This window comes from Nicotiana tomentosiformis, chromosome 4, assembly GCF_000390325.3.
Source record: "Nicotiana tomentosiformis chromosome 4, ASM39032v3, whole genome shotgun sequence".
NCBI classification, from domain to species: Eukaryota; Viridiplantae; Streptophyta; class Magnoliopsida; order Solanales; family Solanaceae; genus Nicotiana; species Nicotiana tomentosiformis.
The window spans coordinates 74,262,753-74,287,456 of NC_090815.1; positions in this window are offsets into that span (position 1 = coordinate 74,262,753).

Here is a 24,704-nt window from a genome sequence, read left to right on the forward strand (position 1 = left end):
TTCTTTTTAAAAGTAAAATTAAGAAATATAAATATCTAATAATGCAATGGAGTTTGGTTCATTGAATTTTTGTGGACAAGAAGTTAACATATACAGTGAAAACCAATTTCAATTCTAAGGAAACTCTTCTGGTTTGCTATTACTGTGAGAAAACAAAACAACAGCTCATGTGCAAGGAAAACAAATTAAATAGAAATTCTGAAGCAAGTTTTGGGAATAAAGAACAGAATGTGAACATGCAAAGCTTGACTAAGAAACAATACAGTCAGTTGATTGCCCATTTGCACTGCTGCAGCATATATACGCAAGTAATTAATTACAAGATGGTACTTAATTGTAAACGCAAATGTAATAACTCAGCTGTTAGTCTTTAATTATAGGTTCGAGAGCAACCGATCATATGACATGAAATAAATCATTACTTACAATTTACAAACATATAAATTCTTATTTATCTATATATTACTTCGTTACCTTGCTTAATGGTTACAAAGTACTTAACGTAATTTAAGGATGATCTTCATATTTTTTCGTGCTTTATTTAATTTGTTCTTCGTAGAGTCTTACATGTCCCAACTTTCAAATTTAACTTGATTTTTGTCCATTCTTTGGCTAAAACAATTCAATTCAATTGTATAGCTCTACTTTAACAGATTCGAGGGCACTAGAATGGATCGTGCTTTTTTCTTTTCCATCTGCTTCTTTTTCTTGCCTATGCAGAATGTAATACTAAATAAAGATATGTGTACACACAAGTCATCAGTACCTTATATTTCCTACCATATCTCACAGTTTAATTATGTAAAACTAAATTCAACTAGATGTTTGACTTTCTCTATTCTTATCTTCAAGCAACCTTAACATTTTATGGATGACAAATTGAGTCATGTGCCGTTCTTAAGATGATTAATGGCATTTCTTCCATTTTTATAAGTAATTGGGTGACAAAGTCCCAGCAAACATACTTGTGGAACATATGCTTATGAGGGAAAGGAAACATGTGCATCGTTCCTTGCCTAGGACAATTGAAGGAATGTTTATTAACTATAGATATTTCCTTACAACTATGTAGTAGTATGTAAGATATGGCCTAAAATTTTCCATAGCAAACTTGGATCCAAAATATTCAAACTTGGAGCCAAAGAATTCTAGTTTGGAGCCAAAGAATAAAAGTATATTCTTTTATTCTTTTTTCTTTACTTGGGACCAAGAACTTTGCCCTATAAATATAGACCATCTTACTTCATTTGAATCATCCCATATTTTGATTAGAAACTCATTTGAGTATTCTTGTAATAGAGAGTTTTATTATATTTCATAGAGTTAGTGTTGGGAAACACTTTGAGTGAACCTCTTCTTTGTGAGTGATAGTAGCGAGGTTATTCTCTTGGGATATATTTTGGGATAATTAGAGTTTCATCTCTAATTTTGTACTCTTTATTATGTGCCGGTTGTTATAGTAAAATTGCTCCTCTCCGCTTGTGGACGCAGGTCACCTTGACGGAACCACGTTTAATATTGTGCCTCTTTTATATACTTTAATTGTCGTTATTATCAACTTGCATTGTCTTTGTTATTGTCATTATAACTTTGTTTGGCTAAATTTTGCACTACCCGAATTTCCGATTCTAACAAATTGGTATCAGAGCCGGATCTAACCGAGTTAGTTTAAGTAGCCAATATGACTCTAACAAAGATTTATGTTGAGAAATTTAACCGAAGTGCAAACTTCGGGATGTGGCAATTAAAGTAGGAAGCTATCCAAATTCAGGATGGCTTAGACTTGGCGTTACAAGGAAAGGAGAAAAGGCCGGATAAAATGACGGACGGGGAGTTTGCTATCATAGACAAAAAGGCAAAATCAGGTATCATGATAAATCTCTAAAATGAGGTTTTACGTGAAGTTTCTGTAGAAACTACAGCCAAAGGCATGTGAAAAAAATTAAAAATCTTGTATATGAAGAGAACAATGAGAAATAGACTTTACCTGAAGCAGAAGCTTTATACAATTCGTATGGGTGAAGGTACCTCTATTCTCTCTCATCTTGACACCTTTGATTCCATTCTTATGGATTTGTGTTATATAGGCGCAGAAATTAAAGATGAGGATCAAGTCGTATTACTGCTTCGTTCTCTACCCCCATCTTTTAAGTATATAAGAGATACTATGCTTTATGCAAAAGATAATATCTCTTATAAGGATATTAAATCTATCTTAAAATTAAAAGAACAGATAGATAGTGATATTACTGAAAAAACTATTGAAACTCAAGCGGAAATTGGCTTGTTTGTTAGAGGTAAATCCGACTCAACATCCAGATACAATAATTTAGAATGTCTCTATTGTCATAAGAAAGGTCACATTATCTCCGAATGCTATAAGCTGAAGAATAAAGAAAAGCATAAGGAAAGGAAAACTGAGCACAAAGATGACACAGTCGAAACTAGTGTAGCTACTGATAAGATTGATGAGGGAACTATATTTTTAGCAACTAAAACTAGTTTCAAATCTGACAATGAGTGAATTTTAGATTCCGGTTGTTCGTATCATATGTATCCCAACAGAGACTTACTTTCTACATATGATTCAATTGAAGGTGGAGTTGTCCAATTGGGTAACAATGCTACTTGTAATGTTATGGCAAAAGTACAATTTGGATAAAAATGCATGATGGTGTAGTGAGAACTCTCACCGATGTTATATATGCTTCTGAGTTGAAGAAAAATGTCATCACTTTGGGCACTTTAGAATCTCTTGGGTGCAAATTCACTGGTGAAGGTGGAGTTCTGAAAATTTTTCAAGGTGCTCTTGTGATCATTAAAGCACACAGATCTGGTTCATTGTATACTTTATTGGGATCTATTGTTGTAGGCACTACTACAATTTCGATTTTGATGGCATTAAATTTTGACATAAGTCCATTGGGGCTTTACTGGAGGTGCAGTAAAATAACTATATCATCCAATTTAGGCCATAGTAGAGATTTGTAAGATGAGGCCTAAATTTGTCCATAGCAAACTTGGAGTATTCAAACTAAGCCAAAGAATTCTAGCTTGAAGCCAAATAATAAAAGTATTTTTTTAATTCTTTTTTCTTTACTCGGGGACCAAAAACTTTGCCCTATAAATATATGCCATCTTACTTTATTTGAATCATCCCATATTTTGATTAGAAACTCATTTTGAGTATTCTTGTAATAGAGAGTTTTATTATATTCCATAGAGTTAGTGTTGGTAAATACTTTGAGTGAACCTCTTTTTTGTGAGTGATAGTAGCGAAGTTATTCTCTTGGGATATATTTTGGGATAATTAGAGTTTCAGCTCTAATTTTGTACTCTCTTTTGTGTGCCGATTGTTATAGTGAAATTGCTCCTCTCCGCTTGTGGACGTAGGTCACCTTGATCGAATCACGTTAAATTTTGTGTCTCTTTTATACGCTTTAATTATAATTATTATCAACTTGCATTGTCTTTGTTATTGTCATTATAACTTTATTTGGCTAAATTCCGCACTATCCGGATTCTCGATCCTAACATAGTAGATGCAATCTGCATCTATGCATTAGTTCTTCTTTATTTTTCCTAAAAGTAAATAGAGTAATCTATATTATATTAAAATGTGGGTAGCATGCATTGTTGTTAAGCCAAGTGGCAAGTTAAATGAAGCCACTTGGCAATTTTAAGACAACATTAATAATAGAAATTACGATTGAAAATATAATTAATGGAAGTAGTTTAATGAATCTTATACATAATCTAAATAGATCTTAGACAAATCTAATATATATATATATATATATAAATCTACTCATAGATTTTCTTCTATATTAGCTAGAAATACATTTTCTTCTATATTAGCTAGAAATATGGAGGTTAAAAATTAATTAAAAACTATAATAGAAAAAAAATAATATAGAAAGACTAATTGAGATAACATATGACTATTTATACTTTGGAGTAAGTTAAAATATAAAATAAAGCTAAAATCTACTTAAGATATTAAAGATTTATTGACTTTAAAAATGTTTAAAATTCAATCAACAAAATAAGGTATTACATAAAATATATAAATTATTTATAATGTAAGAACAATATTAAATAATTTAATAACAAAAATAATAAAGTCGTATTAAAGTATATACATAAAGTATGCGAAAGAATATACATAAAGTATAAATAATTCTCTTCTCTCTCTCTACATACATATATATACACACACACATACATACATGTGCTAAAATTTAAATTTAAACAGTTGGATATAGATATCTATATCGATATTATATTAAAAAGAGGGTAGTAAAACTTAATATTAAGCTAAGTGGCATACCGAAAAAAAGTCACTTGGTACTTTTAGAACAAAATCTAAAAATATTTACAAAATCTAATAAGAATTAAGGCAAATCGAATTTGATCAAATTTAATTTAAAGGTATAAATCAACTAAGATTGACTCATATTTTCATTGTAATAGATTCCATAACTTTCTAAAAATAAGATTTGAAACATTATAAAGGAACTTATGTATTACTTTTTAGACTAATTCATAGTAATATTTTACAATAAAACGTGATATTATTTTGAGTTTAGGTCAAAATATTTGTGTAAAAAGTTAATTAATTTTTTTTAGTAGAGAAAAGAATATATATATATATATATATATATATATATATATATATATATATATATATATATATATATATATATATAGAGAGAGAGAGAGAGAGAGAGAGAGAGAGATAGATAGATAGATAGTGCGATGATACTTATATTTTAAATTTATTTAAAGTATATAAATTAAATTATTAAATAATACTCAAAAATATTATTGATATATTTAAATGATTAAAGAGTTTCGAGTAAGAGGATGATAGCGTAAAAATATATTAAATTTTAGGAATAAAAAATTTACATTTATTGATGATTATTAATAGGGTAATAAGTAAGACATTAAGTTAATTTATAAGCTAATAAAAGTTCACATTACATTATAATAGTATTAAGTAATAAATAATGCAACAACTACAAGCAAAAAATAAAAAGAAAGAAAAATTTTGTCCAAAAATGTAGAAGGACAAGACTTATTTGAATTTGAGATGAAAAATAAAGTGGTAGTAAGAATATTTTCAAAACAATATGATTTATGTAACGACCCAGGCAGTCATTTTGAGAGTTATAGCCCTAAACCCCTATTTACTGCTTCCCCCGTATCTATTTCTGCTATTGTAACTTGTCGGGAGATTTCTTTTTGATTTTTGGAGTATTTTGGGACACTTAATCCCTAAACGGAGGCTTAAGTCTTAAGATTTGGATCGTAGTCGGAATTGTATGAAGACGACTCCGGAATGGAGTTCCGTCGATTCCGTTAGCTCCGTTGGGTGATTTTGGGCTTAGGGGCGTATCTGGATTATGTTTTGGAGGTCCGTAGCTTATTTTGGCTTGAAATGGCGAAAGTCGAATTTTTGGAGATTTGGACCGGTAGTGGAATTTTTGATATCGGGGTCGAATTTTAATTCCTAAAGTTGGAGTAGGTTCGTAATATTGAATATGACTTATGAACAAAATTTGGGGTCAATCGGGCGTGGTTTGATAGGTTTCGGCATCGGTTGTGAAAATTTAAAGTTTCAAGTTCTTTAAGTTTGAATTGGAGGGCGATTCATGATTTCAGCGTTGTTTGATGTGGTTTGAGTGCTCGACTAAGTTCGTATGGTATTTTAGGATTGGTTGGTATGTTTGGTTGAGGTCCCGGGGGCCTCGGGTAAGTTTCGGATGCTTAACGGATCACTTTTGGACTTTGGAAGATAGTAGATTTTTTGGTGTTTTGTTGCAGACATTTTCTTCATCGCGTTGGCGAGGGAGTTCTTGCGTTCGCGTAAGGCATCTGGGAAGGCCAACTGAGTTACTCTTCGCGTTCGCCATGTGTTTCCCGCGTTCGCGAAGATGTGGAACCTCGAGGCTAGGTGTTCGCGACATTGTCCTCGCGTTTGCAGAGAGGAACAGACAGATGGAGCTTCAGACATTTAAGCCTACGCGTTCGCGAAGAGGGTCCCGCATTCACATAGGGTCCGCCAGTGAAAGGTACGCGTTCGCGAGAGGTCACTCGCATTCGCGAAAAAGGAATTTCTGGTCAACATTTTTTGTTCAACGCGAACGCGAGGCTTTGACCGCGTTCGCGAAGAAGGAATTAACTGGGCAGATATAAAGATTCAAAAACGAGGGTTTGGCCATTTTTTTTATCAAAACTTGAGTTTGGGAGCTCGGATTTGGATGAGATTTTGAGAGATTTTCAGATACATCGATTGGGTAATGATTCTACACTTGATTTTGGTTATATCCCACTAATCTATCATTAATTTCATCATTAAATTTCGTATTTGGGTTAAAAATTGGGGAAAAATGGGAAGAAGTTCTTCAACTAAGATTTTGGGTTTTGATCGGGATTTTGATATCGGATTTGGATAATTTTGGTACGAGTGAACTCGTGAGTGAATGGGTATTCATATTTGTGACTTTTACCCAACTCCGAGACGTGGGCTTGGGGAGACTTTTTGGGGCGATTTTCTAATTTCTTGCTTTTGCTTTGATTTCATTAATTAGATTAGTTTTTTATAGTTGTATTTATGCTATGAATTTTATTTTGGCTAGATTTGGGCCATTCGGAGTCAGATATTCGTGGAAAAGGCATTGTTACCGTTTGATTGAGCTTGGTTCGAGGTAAGTGGCTTGCCTAACCTTGTGAGGGGGGGGGGGGAGGGGGAATCCCGTTAGGATTTGGTAGTGTCGTGATATGTGAGCGCTGTGTACGTGAGGTGACGAGTACGTACACGGGCTATTTGTTGAAAAACTCGATTTATTTTACTGAGTAGTAACATGTTTTTCCTTTAATTTGAGTTACACCGTTTAAATGAGTATTAGTCTCTTTTCATTCTTAATTGAGCAATTTCAACATACGTAGTTATCCTGATTAGCCTAATATCGCATGTTTACGTGCTTTAACTGCTTATTTGAACTGTGTTAAGCATGCCTAGTTGATTTTCCTATTTTTCCTTGTTCTTTATCAGTTTAACTGTAGAATTCTTGCTGTTAACTATGGTATTTATCGGTTGAGCTGTGTGTTTACTTTTGAGACTACGAGGCGGTTCCTCAAGAGTTCTCCCTGCACATTTACTTTTGAGACTACGAGGCGGTTTCTCGAGAGTTCTCCCTGTATATTTACTTTTGAGACTACGAGGCGGTACCTCGGGAGTTATCCCTGCATATTTATTTTGAGACTACGAGACGGTATCTCGGGAGATCTCTTGCTGTTTATCCTTGTGTGTTGCATTGTTATATCGCTGTATTTTCTTTTTGTTAAATTCCAGTCTCTTATTATACTGTTATATTTTCCTGCTTTATTTATTATATACCAGTGAGCCTGACCTGACCTCGTCACTATTCTACCGAGGTTAGGCTTGGAACTTACTGGGCATTATTGTGGTGTACTCATGCTACTCTTCTGCACATATTTTTGTGTGCAGATCTAGGTGCTTCTTATCAGCCCCGCTACTAGCGGAGAGTGCTTGCTGTTGTACGGAGACTTCAAGGTACATCTGCCGCGTACGCAGACCTCGGTGTCCCCCTCTATTCTATCCTATGTCATTTACCTTCCGTACTTCTTTTGTTAGACTCTGGTGTATAGAGATACTTGTTTCCTTCTATAGCTTGTGACTTATGATGTTTTGGTTTTTGGTAAGACTGTGTATTATAGAGTATTGGTTATTGCACATGCCGAGCGGCATTGTTATTAGTTATTTAGTTATCCACTGTTGTTAATTGCCAAGTTTTACTTTCGTTTTTTGTTATATTCCTCAATTTGTTAGGCTTACCCAGGCGTAGAGACTAGGTGCCGTCACAACATTACACAGATGGAGTTTGGGTCGTGACAAGTTGGTATCAGAGCTCTAAGTTCATTGGTGTCGTGAGTCACAAACTGCTTTATTAAAGTCTCACGGATCGGTACAAAGACGTCTATACTTATCTTCGGGGGGCTATGGAAGTGTTAGGAAAAATTATGCTTCTTTGATTCTTTGTCGTGCGAAATTTGTTGGCATCAAAAAAGAAATTCTAAACTTCTGTAATCTATTCTTTCTCACAGATGGTGAGAACCCGTACCGGAGAATCTGATGACCAGGCACCCGCGCCCCCTGCTAGAGCCGATAGAGGCCGGGGCCGGGGTAGAGGACGACCACGCAGTGCCGCCAGAGCACCCGCGCGCGCTGCGACAGAGGAACCCCAGCAGCTCTAGCTGGAGGGCAGGCACCGGAGGTTCCTATTGCTGCACCAGCCCTCCAGGAAACTCTAGCCCAGTTTATGAGCATGTTCAGCACTTTAGCTTAAGCTGGATTGATTCCATTAGCTCCCGCCGCATCTCAGGCCGGGGGAGGGACACAGACTCTCGCAGTCCATACTCCTGAGCAGAGGGTCCAGGGTGATCAGGTCCCAGAGTTCATTCCTATGCTGCCGGTAGCTCCGGTCCAGCATGAGACCAGGACAGCCATTTCGGAGGCGGAGCAGGTCAGACTTGAGAGGTACAAGAAGTACCACCCACCTACCTTTAGCGGATTAGCTATAGAGGATGCTCAGGGTTTTTTGGAGGAGTATCATCATATTCTCCATACTATGGGCGTAACGGAGACGAGTGCGGTTTCTTTTACCACCTTCCAGCTTAGAAGAGCAGCCTATTAGTGGTGGCGCGCTTATGAGCTGAGTAGTCCGGATGAGGCAGCTTCACTTACATGGACTCAGTTCTCGGATATGTTTTTGAGAGAGTATGTCCCTTAGAGCCTCAAGGACTCATGGCATGCGGAGTTTGAGCAGCTGCGCCAGGGTGCTATGACTGTGTCAGAGTTTGCCGTCCGCTTCAGTGATTTGGCCAGACATGCATCGGCCTTGGTTGCCACAGTTCGAGAGAGGGTTCGACGGTTTATTGATGGACTCTACCCCAGTATCCGGATCAGTATGTACAGGGAGTTGGAGATGGATATTTCTTATTAGCAGGTTGTGAGTATTGCCAGGAGATTGGAGGGCATGCTTGCCCGGGACAGAGAGGAGAGAGAGGCCAAGAGGTCTCGAGAGACTGGTTCTTATTATGGAGCTCGTGCCCTATCAGCTCGCCATGGTAGGGGTTATGTGAGTCGCCCCGTTCATTCAGCTCTTCCAGTCGCCAGTGGTGTTCCAGCCCCTGCTAGGCCCCAGGAGCCTTATTATGCACCGCCAGTATCTAGTGTGCCTCCTGCTCGGGGTGCTTTTAGCGGCCAGCCCAGCAGACCTGGCCCGAGCCAGTCACAACAGTCACGCTCTCTAAGAGCTTGTTTTGAGTGTTGCGACACTCGCCATATGGTGAGGGATTGCCCCAGATTTAGGAGGGGTGCACCTCTGCAGACTTCTCAGCCACCACGTGCTCCACCAGGTCCTCAGACTTTGATTCCAGCACTAGCTACTGCCCCACCTGCTCAGCCAGCTTGAGGTGGAGGTTCGGGAGGTCGAGGTCGCCCTAGAGGGGGAGGACAGGCCAGGTATTATGCTCTTCTGGCTCGTACAAAGGCAGTTGCTTCTGAATCTGTCATTACAGGTATTGTTCCAATCCCTCATAGAGATGCGTCGGTATTATTTGACCCAGGCTCTACGTATTTCTATGTGTCCTCTTATTTTTCCCCGTATTTAGGCGTATCTTGGGATTCCTTGAGTTCCCCTATTTATGTGTCTACTCCTGTGTGAGATTCTCTTGTTGTGGACTGCGTGTATCAGTCGTGTTTGATTGCTCTTAGTGGTTTTGAGACCAGAGCCGATTTATTATTGCTCAGTATGGTAGACTTTGATGTTATCTTGGGCATGGACTGGTTGTCGACCCATTATGCTATTCTTGATTGTCACGCTAAGACCGTGACGCTGGCTATGCCAGGTTTACCGCGATTAGAGTGGAGAGGTACCTTAAAGTATACTCACAGCCGAGTCATTTTATTTCCTAAAGCTCAACGAATGGTTGAGAAGGGGTGTAACGCATATCTAGCTTATGTTAGAGATATCAGTATTGATACCCCTACAGTTGAGTCAGTTCCAGTAGTGAGGGACTATCCAGATGTGTTTCCAACTAATCTTCCGGGCATGCCGCCTGACAAAGATATTGACTTTGGCATTGATTTGTTGCCGGGCACTCAGCCCATCTTTGTTCCTCCATATCATATGGCTCCTCCTGAATTGAAGGAGCAGTTACAAGAGTTGCTTGATAAGGGCTTCATTCGGACCAGTGTGTCACCTTGGGGCGCTCCTATCTTGTTTGTGAAGAAAAAGGATAGTTATATGCGTATGTACATTGATTATCACCAGTTGAACAAGGTTACAGTGAAGAACAAGTATCCATTGCCTCATATTGATGACTTATTTGATCTGTTACAGGGTGCCCGAGTGTTCTCCAAGATTGACTTACGTTCAGGCTATCATCAATTAAAGATTCGGGGGTCAGATATCCCGAAGACTGCCTTCAGGACTCAGTATGGTCACTACGAGTTTCTTGTGATGTCTTTTGGGCTGACCAATGCCCCAACAGCTTTTATGCACTTGATGCACAGTGTATTCCGGCCTTATCTTGACTCCTTCGTCATTGTATTTATTGACGACATTCTGGTGTACTCCCGGACTCGGGAGGATCATGAGCAGCACCTGAAGACTCTGCTTCAGACCTTGAGAGAAAAGAAGTTATATGCAAAATTTTCGAAGTGTGAATTTTGGCTAGACTCAGTGGCATTCTTGGGTCATGTAGTATCGAGTGATGGTATCCAGGTGGATCCGAAGAAAATAGAAGCAGTGCAGAGTTGGCCCAGACCATCCTCAATTACGGAGATTCGGAGGTTTCTTGGTTTGGCGGGGTATTACGTCAGTTTGTAGAGAGTTTCTCATCTATTGTAGCACATATGACTAGGCTGACCCAGAAGGGTGTTCCATTCAGGTGGACAGAGGAATGTGAGGAAAGCTTTCAGAAGCTCAAGACGGCTTTGACTACAGCCCTAATATTGGTATTGCCTACAGGTTCGGGGTCTTACACTGTATATTATGATGCGTCGCGGATTGGTCTTGGGGCGGTGTTGATGCAGGACGATAGGGTGATTGCCTATGTGTCCAGACAGCTGAAGGTACATGAGAAAAACTATCATGTTCATGACCTTGAGTTAACAGCTATTGTTCATTCCCTGAAGATTTGGCGGCACTATTTGTATGGTGTTCCTTGTGAGATTTACACCGATCATCGGAGTTTGCAGCATTTGTTCAAGCAAAAGGATCTTAACTTGCATCAGCGAAGGTGGTTGGAGCTACTTAAGGACTATGATATCACCATTTTGTACCACCAGGGGAAGGCCAATGTTGTGGCCGATGCTTTGAGTCGCCGGGCGGAGAGTTTGGGGAGTTTAGCATATCTTCCAGCGGCAGAGAGACCCTTAGCATTGGATGTCCAGGCCTTAGCCACCCAATTTGTGAGATTGGATATTTATGAGCCGAGTCGAGTGTTGGCTTGTGTGGTCTCTCGGTCTTCTCTTTATGATCGCATCAGGGAGCGTCAGTGTGATGACCCCCACCTGCTTGTCCTTAAGGACACGGTTTAGCACGGTGATGCTAAGGAGGTCACTATTGGGGGTGATGGCATATTGAGGATGCAGAGCAGGCTTTGTGTTCCTAATGTAGATGGTTTGCGTGAGTTGATTCTTCAGGAGGCTCATGGACCGCGGTACTCTATTCATCCGGGTGCCACGAATATGTATCAGGACTTGAGGTAGCATTACTGGCAGGGGAGGATGAAGAAGAACATAGAGGAGTATGTGGCTCGGTGCCTAAATTGCCAACAGGTGAAATATGAGCATCAGCGGCCGGGTGGGTTGCTTCAGAAGTTAGAGATTCCGGAGTGGAAATGGGAGCGGATCACTATGGATTTCGTTGTTGGACTCCCACGGACTCAGCGGAGGGTTGATGCAGTTTGGGTGATTTTGGATAGGCTGACCAAGTCCGCTCATTTCATTCTTGTGATGACTACTTATTCTTCAGAGCAGCTAGCTCGAATTTACATCCGCGAGATCATCATTCTTAATGGCGTACCAGTATCTATCATCTCTAACCGGGGTACGCAGTTTACATCACGGTTCTGGAGGGTTGTACAGCAGGAGTTGGGTACTCGGGTTGCGTTGAGCACAATAATTTACCCTCAGACGGACGGATAGTCCGAGCGCACTATTCAGATATTGGAGGATATGCTCTGCGCTTGTGTGATAGATTTTGGGGGTGCTTGGGACCAGTTCTTGCCACTTGCGGAGTTTGCCTACAATAACAATTATTAGTCGAGCATTCAGATGGCACCGTATGAGACTCTGTATGGTAGGCGGTGTCGGTCTCCCGTAGGTTGGTTCGAGCCGGGAGAGGCTAGATTATTGGGTACAGACTTGGTTTAGGATGCCCTGGATAAGGTGAAGGTGATTCAGGATCGACTTCGCACAACCCAGTCCAGACAGAAGAGTTATGCAGACCAGAAGGTTCGTGATCTTACATTCATGGTTGGAGAGCGGGTCTTGCTCTGGGTTTTGCTTATGAAAGGTGTTATGAGGTTCGGGAAGAAGGGCAAGCTGAGCCCAGAGTTTGAGGTGTTGCGACGCGTTGGGGAGGTAGCTTATGAGCTTGCCTTGCCTCCCAGTCTTGCAGGGGTCCATCCAGTATTCTATGTTTCTATACTCCGGAAGTATCACGATGATCCTTCTCATGTGTTGGATTTCAGCTCAGTCCAGTTGGACAAGGATCTATCTTATGTCGAGGAGCCAGTGGCTATTTTGGACAGGCAGGTTCGAAAGCTGAGGTCAAAGAACATTGCTTCCATTAAGGTTCAGTGGAGGGGTCAACCAGTCAAGGAGGCGACTTGGGAGACCGAGCATGATATGCGCAACCGTTATCCTCATCTTTTCACCACTTCAGGTATGTCTTTATGCTCGTTTGATGATGAACAATTATTTTAAGAGGGGAAGGATGTAACGACCCGACCGGTCATTTTTAGAGTTATAGCCCCGAACCCCTATTTATTGCTTCCCCGCATCTATTTCTGCTATTGTGACTTGCCGGGAGGTTTCGTTTTGGTTTTTGGAGTGTTTTGGGACACTTAGTCCCTAAACGAAAACTTAAGTCTTAGAATTTGGATCGTAGTGGGAACTATATGAAGACGACTCCAGAATGGAGTTCCGTCGATTCCGTTAGCTCTGTTGGGTGATTTTGGGCTTAAGGGCATGTCCGGATTGTATTTTGGAGATCCGTAGCTTATTTAGGTTTGAAATGACGAAAGTTAAATTTTTGGAGATTTGGGCCGGTAGTGAAATTTTTGATAATGGGGTCGGATTTTCGATTTCGTAAGTTGGAGTAGGTCCGTAATGTTCAATATGACTTGTGTGCAAAATCTGGGGTCAATCAGACGTGGTTGGTAGGTTTCGGCATCGGTTGTAAAAATTTAAAGTTTCAAGTTCTTTAAGTTTGAATTAGAGGGCGATTCGTGATTTCAGCGTTTTTTGATGTGGTTCAAGGTAAGTTCGTATGGAGTTTTAGGATTGGTTGGAATGTTTGGTTGAGGTTCCGGGGGCTTCGAGTGAGTTTCGGATGCTTAACGGATCACTTTTGGACTTTGGAAGATAGCAGATTTTCTGGTGTTTTGTTGCTGACATTTTCTTCATCGCGTTCGCGAGGGAGTTCTCGCGTTCGGGTAAGGCATTTGGGAAGGCCAGTTGAGTTACTTTGTTCGAGGTGCGGTTCCCGCGTTCGCGTAGGGTCCGCCAGTGAAAGGTACGCGTTTGCGAGAGGTCACTCGCGTTCGCGAAAGAGAAATTTCTGGTCAACATTTTTGTTCAACGCGGACGCGAGGCTTTGACCTCGTTCGCGAAGAAGGAATTAACTAGGCAGATATAAAGATTCAAAAACGAGGGTTTGGCCATTTTTTTATCAAAACTTGAGTTTGGAAGATCGGATTTGGATGAGATTTCGAGGAATTTTCAGAGACATCGATTGGCTAAATGATTCTACACTTGATTTTGCTTATATCCCACTAATCTATCATTAATTTCATCATTAAATTTCGAGTTTGGGTTAAAAATTGGAGAAAATGGGAAGAAGTTCTTCAACTAAGATTTTGAGTTTTAATTGGGATTTTGACATTGGATTTGGATAATTTTGATACGAGTGAACTCGTGAATGGGTGTTCATATTTTGTGACTTTTACCCGACTCCGAGACGTGGGTCCGGTCAGACTTTTTGGAGCGATTTTCTAATTTCTTGCTTTAGCTTTGATTTCATTAATTAGATTAGTTTCTTACAGTTGTATTTATGGTATGAATTTGATTTTGGCTACATTTGGGCCATTCGGAGTCACATATTTGTGAAAAAGGCATTGTTACCGATTGATTGAGCTTGGTTCGGGGTAAGTGGCTTGCCTAACCTTGTGTGGGGGAAATCCCCTTATGATTTGGTACTGTCGTGATATGTGAGCGCCGTGTACGTGAGGTGACGAGTACGTACACGGGTTATTTGTTGAAAAATCCGATTTATTTTACTGAGTAGTAACATGTTTTTTCTTTAATTTGAGTTATACCGTTTAAATGAGTATTAGTATGTTTTCATTCTTAATTGAGCTATTCCAACATACGTAGTTATCCTGATTAGCCCGATATCACATGTCTACATTATTTAACTGCTTATTTGAACTCTGTGAAGCATGCCTAGTTGATTTTTCGATTTTTCTTTGTTCTTTATCAGTTTTAACTGTAGAATTCTTGCTGTTAACTACGGTATTTATCGGTTGAGTTGTGTGTTTACTTTTGAGACTACGAGGCGGTTTCTCGGGAGTTCTCCCTGCATATTTACTTTTAAGACTACGAGGCGGTTCCTCGGGAGTTCTCACTGCATATTTACTTTTGAGACTACGAGGCGATTCCTCGGGAATTCTCCCTGCATATTTATTTTTGAGCTACGAGACGGTTCCTCGGGAGTTCTCCCTGCACATTTGCTTTTGAGACTATGAGGCGGTTCCTCGAGAGTTTTCGTGTATATTTACTTTTGAGACTATGAGGCGGTACCTCGGGAGTTCTCCCTGCATATTTATTTTGGGACTACGAGACGGTATCTCGGGAGATCCTCTGCTGTTTATCCCTGTGTGTTGCATTGTTATATCGCTGTATTTTCTTTTTGTTAAATTTCAGTCTCTTATTATACTATTATATTTTCCTGCTTTATTTATTATAGACCAGTGGGCCTGACCTGACCTCGTCACTATTCTACCGAGGTTAGGCTTGACACTTACTGGGTACCGTTGTGGTGTACTCATGCTACTCTTCTGCACATATTTTTGTGTGCAGATCCAGGTACTTCTTATCAGCCCCGCTACTAGCTGAGAGTGCTTGCTGTTGTACAGAGACTTCAAGGTACATCTGCCGCGTCCGCAGACCTCGGAGTCCCCCTCTATTCTCTCCTATGTTATTTACCTTCCGCACTTCTTTTGTTTGACTCTGGTGTATAGAGATACTAGTTTCCTTCTATAGCTTGTGACTTTTAATGTTGCGGGTTTTGGGAAGACTGTGTATTATAGAGTATTGGTTATTGCACATGTCGAGCGGCATTGTTATTAGTTATTTAGTTATCTACTACCGTTAGTTGCCAAGTTTTAGATTCGGTTTTTGTTATATTCCGTAATTTATTAGGCTTACCTAGTCGTAGAGAGTAGGTGCCGTCACGACGTTACACGGAGGGAGTTTGGGTCGTGACAATTTAATATGCTCAAACAAGACAAATCACAATGTTATATGTTGAGTATTCTTTAATATTGATTGTAAAATAAAATACAAGTGCCAAAATCAAAGGGTTGTGTTATTACAGTATAAAAATTAAGAAATGGTTTCATGTCTTGCTTCTTAATTAATATCTAATAATTATTTATAATTTCTATATAGAAGGTTTACTTTTAAGATTATTTACACATAATTCAAATCATCCAAATCATAATTTGACATGGTTTATGTTGCGCATCGCGCAGGTACTAATACTAGTATTACTTTAAAAGGAAAAGTTGGAACATATATCTAGGTGTGAAGCAGGCTCTCCATGACCGGAAGCATTTTATGAAGCTCACATCTCATGGGGCGGATTCTGTATTTAAATTTAATGCGTTTTACATTATATTTAAGTATTAATTATACTGGTAAAATTATAAGTAGTAAATCTTCACGTATATATTTATATTCTGTTTGAAAGATGAATTTATAACAAAACGGCTACATGTGCCGCTCGCTACCACCGGGACAGATGGGATATTTGCTATTTTAACACTTGGATTGTCCGTTCTGTACATTTGAAGAGTGTCTCTCCGCTTTACGCCTCGCCAAATTGTTCTCTTTTTTTTTTTCTTGTGTAAAATAATCTGCATAGTTGCAGCCCTCCCCCCTCCCCGAAACCAAAAAGAATAACAGGCGCCTCGCCATATGTAAGTTCCAATAATCTTCATATTTTACCTCTTATAATTCAATTTAAAAATTTATGTAAGTTTCAATATTGTTCATGTTTTTACCTCTTATAAATTTCATTTAACTTTGACAAAATATAAAAAAGAAGAATATCTTTAGCGTTAATTTAGCACCCTGCGTATCAACGCAAATGTACCGTCGATGATATCTAAACTGTATTACTTTCCTGTTTCAATTTATGTGATGTGGTTCGTATTTTTAGAGTTAAACAAATTTTTTAATCGTGATTTTTTCATATTCTTTTGAGTATTTTAAATTTTTAATTATTATAATTTATAGATGTAATTTATAAATCGCGGTATTTTAAAATCGAACTGCGATATAAACATTGGACGAAGGGAGCACCTTGCCGGCTTACACTATATATGTTCCTTCTCAAAACAGTGATTTTGAATAGGACAAAAAAGTTAAACTATTATATATACAAATAATTTAAGTATAAAACTGTATAAGGGTAAAAATCGGGGTAGTGAGTACTCCGATTTCCCGGTGAGGCAAACGAAGTAAGAACATGACTGTCGGGAATCGGAATCGAAGCCAGGAGCCTCTCGCATCAAGGCCTGAGCAAAACACTTACCCTCAGAACCATCGAGACCACACTTCCGGTTCTGATTCGAGTCCCGAGACCTCAGAGAACATTACTGAACGACCACGCACGATTAACAAAGGGCTGTGATATCAGTGTCCAACCTGATGTCACGGCGTAAATCTCGGCCCGTATCAGCAGTAAATCAGTGATTGGCGAATAGGAAGATTTTTACCTTTTTTAGAATTGTACTTAGGGTAAAACTCCCCTACTATATAAAGGGGAAGCTGATTATTCATTAGGGACATTGTAACACACATACCAAGGCAATATACATCTGCTCTCTCTGTTTCTAAAAGTTATTCAAAGTTCTTGCTTTTGTTCATAAGTTCTTCATACGTGTTGGCTCGAAACCGAAGGCAGATTTCTTGTTAAGCCGTTAACCGAGCCTGGATTCACTATCATCATTGGTTTGGCTATTTACTCTATCTTTTATTTGCTTATCTAACGTTATTAATCACTTGTATTGAATTAGTCCACATATCTTTAAAATCACGTACAAATTTAATTGTTATCCATCTTTAAGGGTAAATAGTTTGGCGCCCACCGTGGGGCTAAGGATAATTGTGGTAATTTGATATAAATTTCCATAACGCACTCTGTTTTATGCTTGTTCTTTGAGATTTTAATTTCAGGTAAACTTAAGAATGTCAAACTCTCAAGTTGTCACTTGAACGTTGATGCCAAGTTTGGCCACCATGGCGAAAATAACAATATAGTGCCCAGCAATGAGGTACCCCCTGTTGACCCCAACGGAGTCCCGGCTGCAGACCCAATCGATGCCAACTCACATGTGACCATCGATGCAAACCTGCTGACCGACCCCGAGAACAGCGTTCATGGAAGAGCCCGATCAACAACCCATGGTACGCACGACGGTGAAGGCGACGGGATCAATCTGCGAGTGATCTTCGAAATGTTACAAACTCAACAGGAGGCGATAGCCCAGCTGCAGAACCAAATCCGCGCCCCAGTTGAGCCCAAACCATCCCGTGAAAACACTCGAAGGAATGAACAAACCACGGAAAGGCTAGGTGAAGTTGAACCCGGGACCAACCATGAAATAATAAAGATGCTTGAGGAACTGACAAAGCGGGTGGAATCGGGGGAAAAGAAGATTGAAGCCAACGACAAAAAGGTGGAGACCTATAACTCCAAAGTTGATCAAATCCCAGGAGCATCCTCGATACTGAAAGGCACGGATTCTAATAAATTTATCCAAAAGCCTTTTCCCCCGAGCGCGGCACCGAAACCAAGCTCAAAGAATTTTCGTATGCCTGAAATTTCGAAGTATAACGGAACCACGGATCCAAATGAACACATGACCTCCTACACATGTGCCATCAAGGGAAATGACTTAGAAGATGACGAAATTGAGTCGGTTTTGCTGAAAACGTTCGGAGAAACCCTGTCAAAAGGAGCAATGATATGGTATCATAACTTACCCCCAAATTCTATTGATTTGCTTGCTATGCTTGTAGATGCCTTTGTAAAAGCTCATGTCGAGACCAAAAAATCGGACCTTTTTAAAGTAAAACAAAGAGATAACGAAATGCTCAGGGAATTCGTGTTGAGGTTTCAAATGGAATGGATGGACCTGCCTCCGGTTATGGACGATTGGGCTGTTCAGGCATTCACTCAAGGACTTAACCCCCAAAGCTCCTTGGCTTCACAACAGCTGAAACTAGGGCTGGGCATATATCGGGTAAAACCGATAACCCGAACCGTTAATTATTTATTGGGTTATCGGTATTGGGTTAACGGTTCGGTAACGGTTTAGAATTTTTTCACTATTGGATTATCGGTTCGGGCCTCGGTTTGGCAATTCTGTTATTGGGTTAACCGATAACCCAATAAGGATTAACGAAATTACTACTTTACCCTTAAGTATATACATATGCAGATATGCTAGGGCTTCATTCTTTCATATTCTTTCTTAGCCTCAGCCGCATTCTTCAGAGTTCAGACTCTTCACTCTTCAATTGCTTCACAATTCACATTTCTCAGCCGCATTCTTCAGCTTCATCTTCATTCTTCGTGTAAGTTTTTAGTTGCTTCATCTTCATTGTATACATGGAACTCATTTAATAATTTCTAGTCAAGTTTAAGTTAGTCTTCCACGTTAAGCACTCCTAGTGGTATGCAAAGGAGTTGTGATGATATGATAATTGTCTATGCTGCTCCAACTTCTCCAACTAAGTCTTGTACTAGAAAATCGTAGAATCAACTTTAAGAATAAAAAACTTCTGAGAATATTAATTGTAAAATCACAGTCCTTCAAAAAATGGGAATTGGTTTAGTTATTGCAGTTTTCACAATGCTAGTATCAGCTCTAGTGGAAACTCGAAGAAGGAATGTCGCATTTAGCTACCCAATACTAAGCATTGAAACAAGAAGAGGTGAAATTTCAGCCATGTCTGCTAATTGGTTAATAACTCAACTAGCTCTTGCTGGACTTTCTGAAGCATTTACTGTCATTGCTCAAGTTGAATTTTTTTACAAGCAATTTTCAGAAAACATGAGGAATTGTAAAATCACAGAGAAAGTAGGTGTAGGATAAAACCAGTATGTATTTTGTTCAGTTGCCTTATGTCTAGATTCTTTTAATTCGTATTTTAAGATTTTGTCATGAAAATAGAACCTTACTGGTAGTGCATTCACCGATCAAAAAAGTTACTGATACTGCAATGTGCAGTCAGTAGTAACATATTTGATTAGTTCCATTTGGTGCTCAACTTCTTGAGTAACTCTTAAGAACAATGACTTTTTAAGCTCAAATATGTGTATGTACCTTCAATTTGACAAATGATAAATACTTTGTATTGCTTAGGATCGGGAGGTTTTACTTGTGATTGCATTGGAGTAACCATGCATTACATTGCTCTTTTCTTTTTCTTGTATCCCAAAGTCCTGTTAACTAATATGTCAACTCTTTTCAAGCTTTCAATTTGTTTTTTAAGATTTTGTTACCTCGCTTCTTGATTTCTTTTAAATTCAAACTCACAGTGACACAAACACATGGCTGAAAATATCATAATTGATAAGGTGATTGGTGAAAGTGGAGCTTCTAATTCAAATGCGACAGCACAATCTCAATCAGTTCAATCGACATTAAGGAGCAAAGAAAAAAAAGATCTCCTGCATGGGATTATTTTGATCAAATTATTGATTCGGAAGAAAATCAAAAGGGTGTCTGTAAACATTGCAAAAGAGAATATTTTGCTGATACAAAAGATAATGGTACGAAATCACTGCTTACACATATGACCAATTGTAAAAAAAAATGCCTTTAGATGTTGCAAAAAGTCAATCAAAATTAGCCTTTCAACCTGTTCCGCAGGGTAATAAGGGTGATATAGTTGTTGTTCCTTGAAAATTTGATCAAGAACAATGTAGGAAAGCTTTGTGTTGTATGGTGATCGTTGATGAACTTCCTTTCAACTTTGTTGAAAAGGAAGGTTTTATGAATTTTATGAAAGTTGCACAACCTTTTTTTCGAATTCCTTCCCGTAGAACTGTGACTCGTGACTGTTTTGATCTTTTTAATGAGGAAAAACATAAGTTGGTGAAGCTTTTTAAAGATCAGAGAGATTGCCTTACCACTGATACTTGGACTTCCTTACAACGAATAAATTATATGTGTATTGCTGTTCATTAGATTGATAGTGAATGGAAAATGCATAAAAGAATTATCAACTTTTGTCCAATTTCTAGTCATAGGGGTGATGATATGGCAAATAGTATTGTTAATTATTTGAAAGAGTAGGGGTTACAAAAGATTTTCACTGTCACAGTTGATAATGCTAGTTCAAATGATGTGATGGTGAAGGAGCTTTCTAAGAAGTTAACTAAATGAGGGACCAATTCCATGAATGGTAAGCACCTTCACGTGAGGTGTATGGCTCATATTATAAATCTTGTTGTTCAGGATGGTATAAAAGAATCAATTATGTCTATTGAACGTATTAGGCAAGCAGTTAGATATATCAGGCAGTCTTCTGCTAGGTGAAAACAGTTTCAGGAATGTTGTGATGAAGGAAATCTAGTTAGGAAATCTTTATGTTTGGATGTTCCTACAAGGTGTAATTCTACATACTTGATGTTGAATAGGGCTATTGAATATGAGAGTGCAATTTTAGAATATGCTGATCATGATATTGGCTTGTCACATCATCTTGAGTTTGTTGATATTGTAGATGGAAGTCCTGCAGGTACACTTTTGAGTAGTGATTGGGAGGATGTAAAGAAATTGACAAAATTTCTTGAAATCTTTTATAAGCTTACTTTAAAGGTATCTGGCTCAATTTATGTTACATCAAATCATCATTTTCTTGAAATTTGTGAAGTTGTTGTTTACTTGAAACAATTGATATTAAAAAGTACTAATCTGAATAAGGAATTTTTAAATCGACTTGAAGTTCTAGACAAGGAATCTTTTTCTCTCGATATACTCGAAACAAGGACCCAAATCATACTCGGCAACTGAAGCATGGAGGAGAAGAGCCGGAAAGGGCGCAACCTCTCTTTTCAAAAGAAAGCGACCCGCCAAAAAACATTGCAATAGAGAACTCTTTAGCGGAAATGGTTTCCTGGCCTATTGAAACAAAGAAGATATTCTTTTGGGTTCAATGGCAAAGAAGATGAAGGAGAAATTTGATAAGTATTGGGGTGATCCAAAAAAAATGAACAAGATGATTTTCATTTTATGTGTTTTGGATCCTCGGTACAAGTTTGATTCTGTTAGTTTTGCACTTGCGAAGATGTTTGAAGAAAAAGGGCCAATTATCGCGAAGGCAGTGCATACATACATGACTTCATTGTTTGATGAGTATGTAATGTCTCATTCAAAAGATAAAGTTTGTCGTCCTTCTTTATGTTTATCCAACTCTTCATTGGACACAATGGAAACTTCTACTTCATCGCTTTTAGTGAATATTATTAGTGTCCAAAGCGGAGGAGCTTTTGGTTCTTTCTTTGAGAATTAAAAAGACATAAAGCTGGGATTGGAGGTTCAAATTCTAAATCAGAAGTGGAAAAATATCTTACAGAAGAAGTTGAAAATGAAATAGCAGGCTCTAATATATTACTTTGGTGGAAAGTAAACTCACCTAGATTCCCCATTCTTGCTGAGATGGCTCGGCATGTGTTATCTATCCCTATTTCAAGTGTTGCATCCGAATGTGCATTTAGCACTAGAGGGCATATTCTTGATTCATTTAGGAGTTCATTGACTCCTAAATTGGTGGAAGTTCTAGTATGCCTTCAAGATTGGCTTCGGAATGAACCATTACCTGTAAGTGTTGAGGAAGATTAATATGTTCTCGAGCAACTAGAACAAGGTAGCAATATTTTAATTTATTTGATTGTATATTATTTTTATAAATAGTTTATTTAATACTTTTGTTGTTTGACTTGTTAATATATATTCTCATAGATTTTGCCAAACATGGAAATGAACCTTGCGATGATGATGTGTAGAATCTTAGATAGTTGTGAGTTAAAACTTTGGTAAGTTAATCATTCAACTTATATAACACATAGTATTTTTACAAATATTACTTGACTTAATATTTTTTCTTTTTATGTTTAATAGGTGTAACCATGCCTCGACTTTGTGGTCTCAAAACTATCTCACATGTTTGGAGTCACTATAAAAGGATTGAAGAAGGTGATGATGGATGATGGAAAGTAAGATGTAGTCATTGTCATCTTGTTTTATGTTACAATGCACGAGAAACTGGTACTAAGTACTTAATGAGGCATGTTGAGCATTGTTTGGAGCGCAATTTGGTGAAGTCTATAAGGATTGAGTAGTTGTTGTCTTGTTAACTTGAATTTGAACTATTAATACTATGTTTGGACTTGTTAATCTTAAGGTGAAATTGTTACTACTTTGTATTGTTATTAATGTGTTTGAACTATTAGTTGTGTTTGATTCTATCGATGACATCCCTACTCTTTCAAACAATTGGACAACTTTTTGTAGTGTTGAACTATTAGTTGCAAATTTTATGGCTTAGCAGCAACATTATATTGATGTTTGTAGTGTTGGAAACTGGAAAGTTGTAGCAGCAACATTATGTTGAATATTAGTTGTAGATTCTTTGTTCAATATAGTGTTTGATTATGTTTGTTGCAGATTCTTTGTTCAATGCAGTGTTGATTACGTTGAATATTAGCTGCCGATATAAAACTGTTTTAGCACAATTAGTAAGACATGTGATATAACAATTGTATTGCAAGGGTCAGATTAAGTCAAAGCTAGCTGGAAGATTAGCACAATTAGTTGTGTCCACTGTCCAGAACTGATATAAAACTGTTTTAGTTGTGGCGAGAAACGAGTTTTAAAACTGTTTTACTCTTCTCTTTTTTGCTTAACTCTAGATTGAGTTATCTTATCGGGTAAACCGATAACCGAACCGATAATGATCGACAACTGATTAACCGATAACCGATAACTAATATCTTATCGGTTTGGTTATCGATTTATCATATTTGTAAACCGATAACCGATATGCTAAACCAATAATATTCATAACCGAACTGAACCGACCGATGCCCACCCCTAGCTGAAACAGAATTTGATAGAATACCCGGTGGTAACCTGGGCCAACGTCCATAACAGGTATCAATCAAAAATCAGAGTCGAGGATGATCAGCTTGGGGCCCACTTCGGGTTCGTTTATCCCGTCAGAAGTAATGACATATCTGAGAGAATCGTCGATCATGAACCACGACCGAATAGAGACCGGTATCAACCGTATAATATAGATCAAAGGGGTAACAGATCTGGTCATAACCCTGCGAGAAATGAAAAAAGGAACGATCAAGGCCACAGTAACCGGGGACTTATGAGCAAAAACGGTTTTGACAGGCCACTCGGGGCTAGGGAGGCACCGAGATTATCGGAATATAACTTCAATGTCGATGCTGCTAGTATCGATCTGTCATCGGGCACATCAAAGATACCAAGTGGCCTCGGCCATTACAGTCTGACCCTACCCAAAGAGACCCTAACCTGATGTGTAAGTATCATGACACTCACGGCCACAGGACCGAGGACTGCCGACAACTAAGAGAAGAAGTGGCCCGGTTATTCAATAACGGGCACCTCTGGGAATTTCTGAGTGATCGAGCCTAAAATCACTTCAGGAATAGGGACTCCAACAAGCAGACCGAACAATAGGAACCTCAGCACGTCATTAACATTATCATTGGTGGAGTCGACGTCCCCCAGGGGCCAATGCTAAAGTGCACTAAGGTATCCATCACAAGGGAAAAATGAACCCGAGATTATATACCGGAGGGGACCATCTCTTTCAACGATGAGGACACTGAAGGCATCATGCAACCGCATGATGATGCACTGGGAATATCTGTACCAAATATTACCTGCAGTCCGGGTTTTAAACGGATTCAACATAGCATGCGAAACACCGCCGGCACCATTCAGGAAATGAAGTTCTATGTGATTGAAGGGGATATGATATATAATGATCTATTCAGAAGGCCATGGATTCACAGCATGAGGGAAATACCCTCAACACTACACTA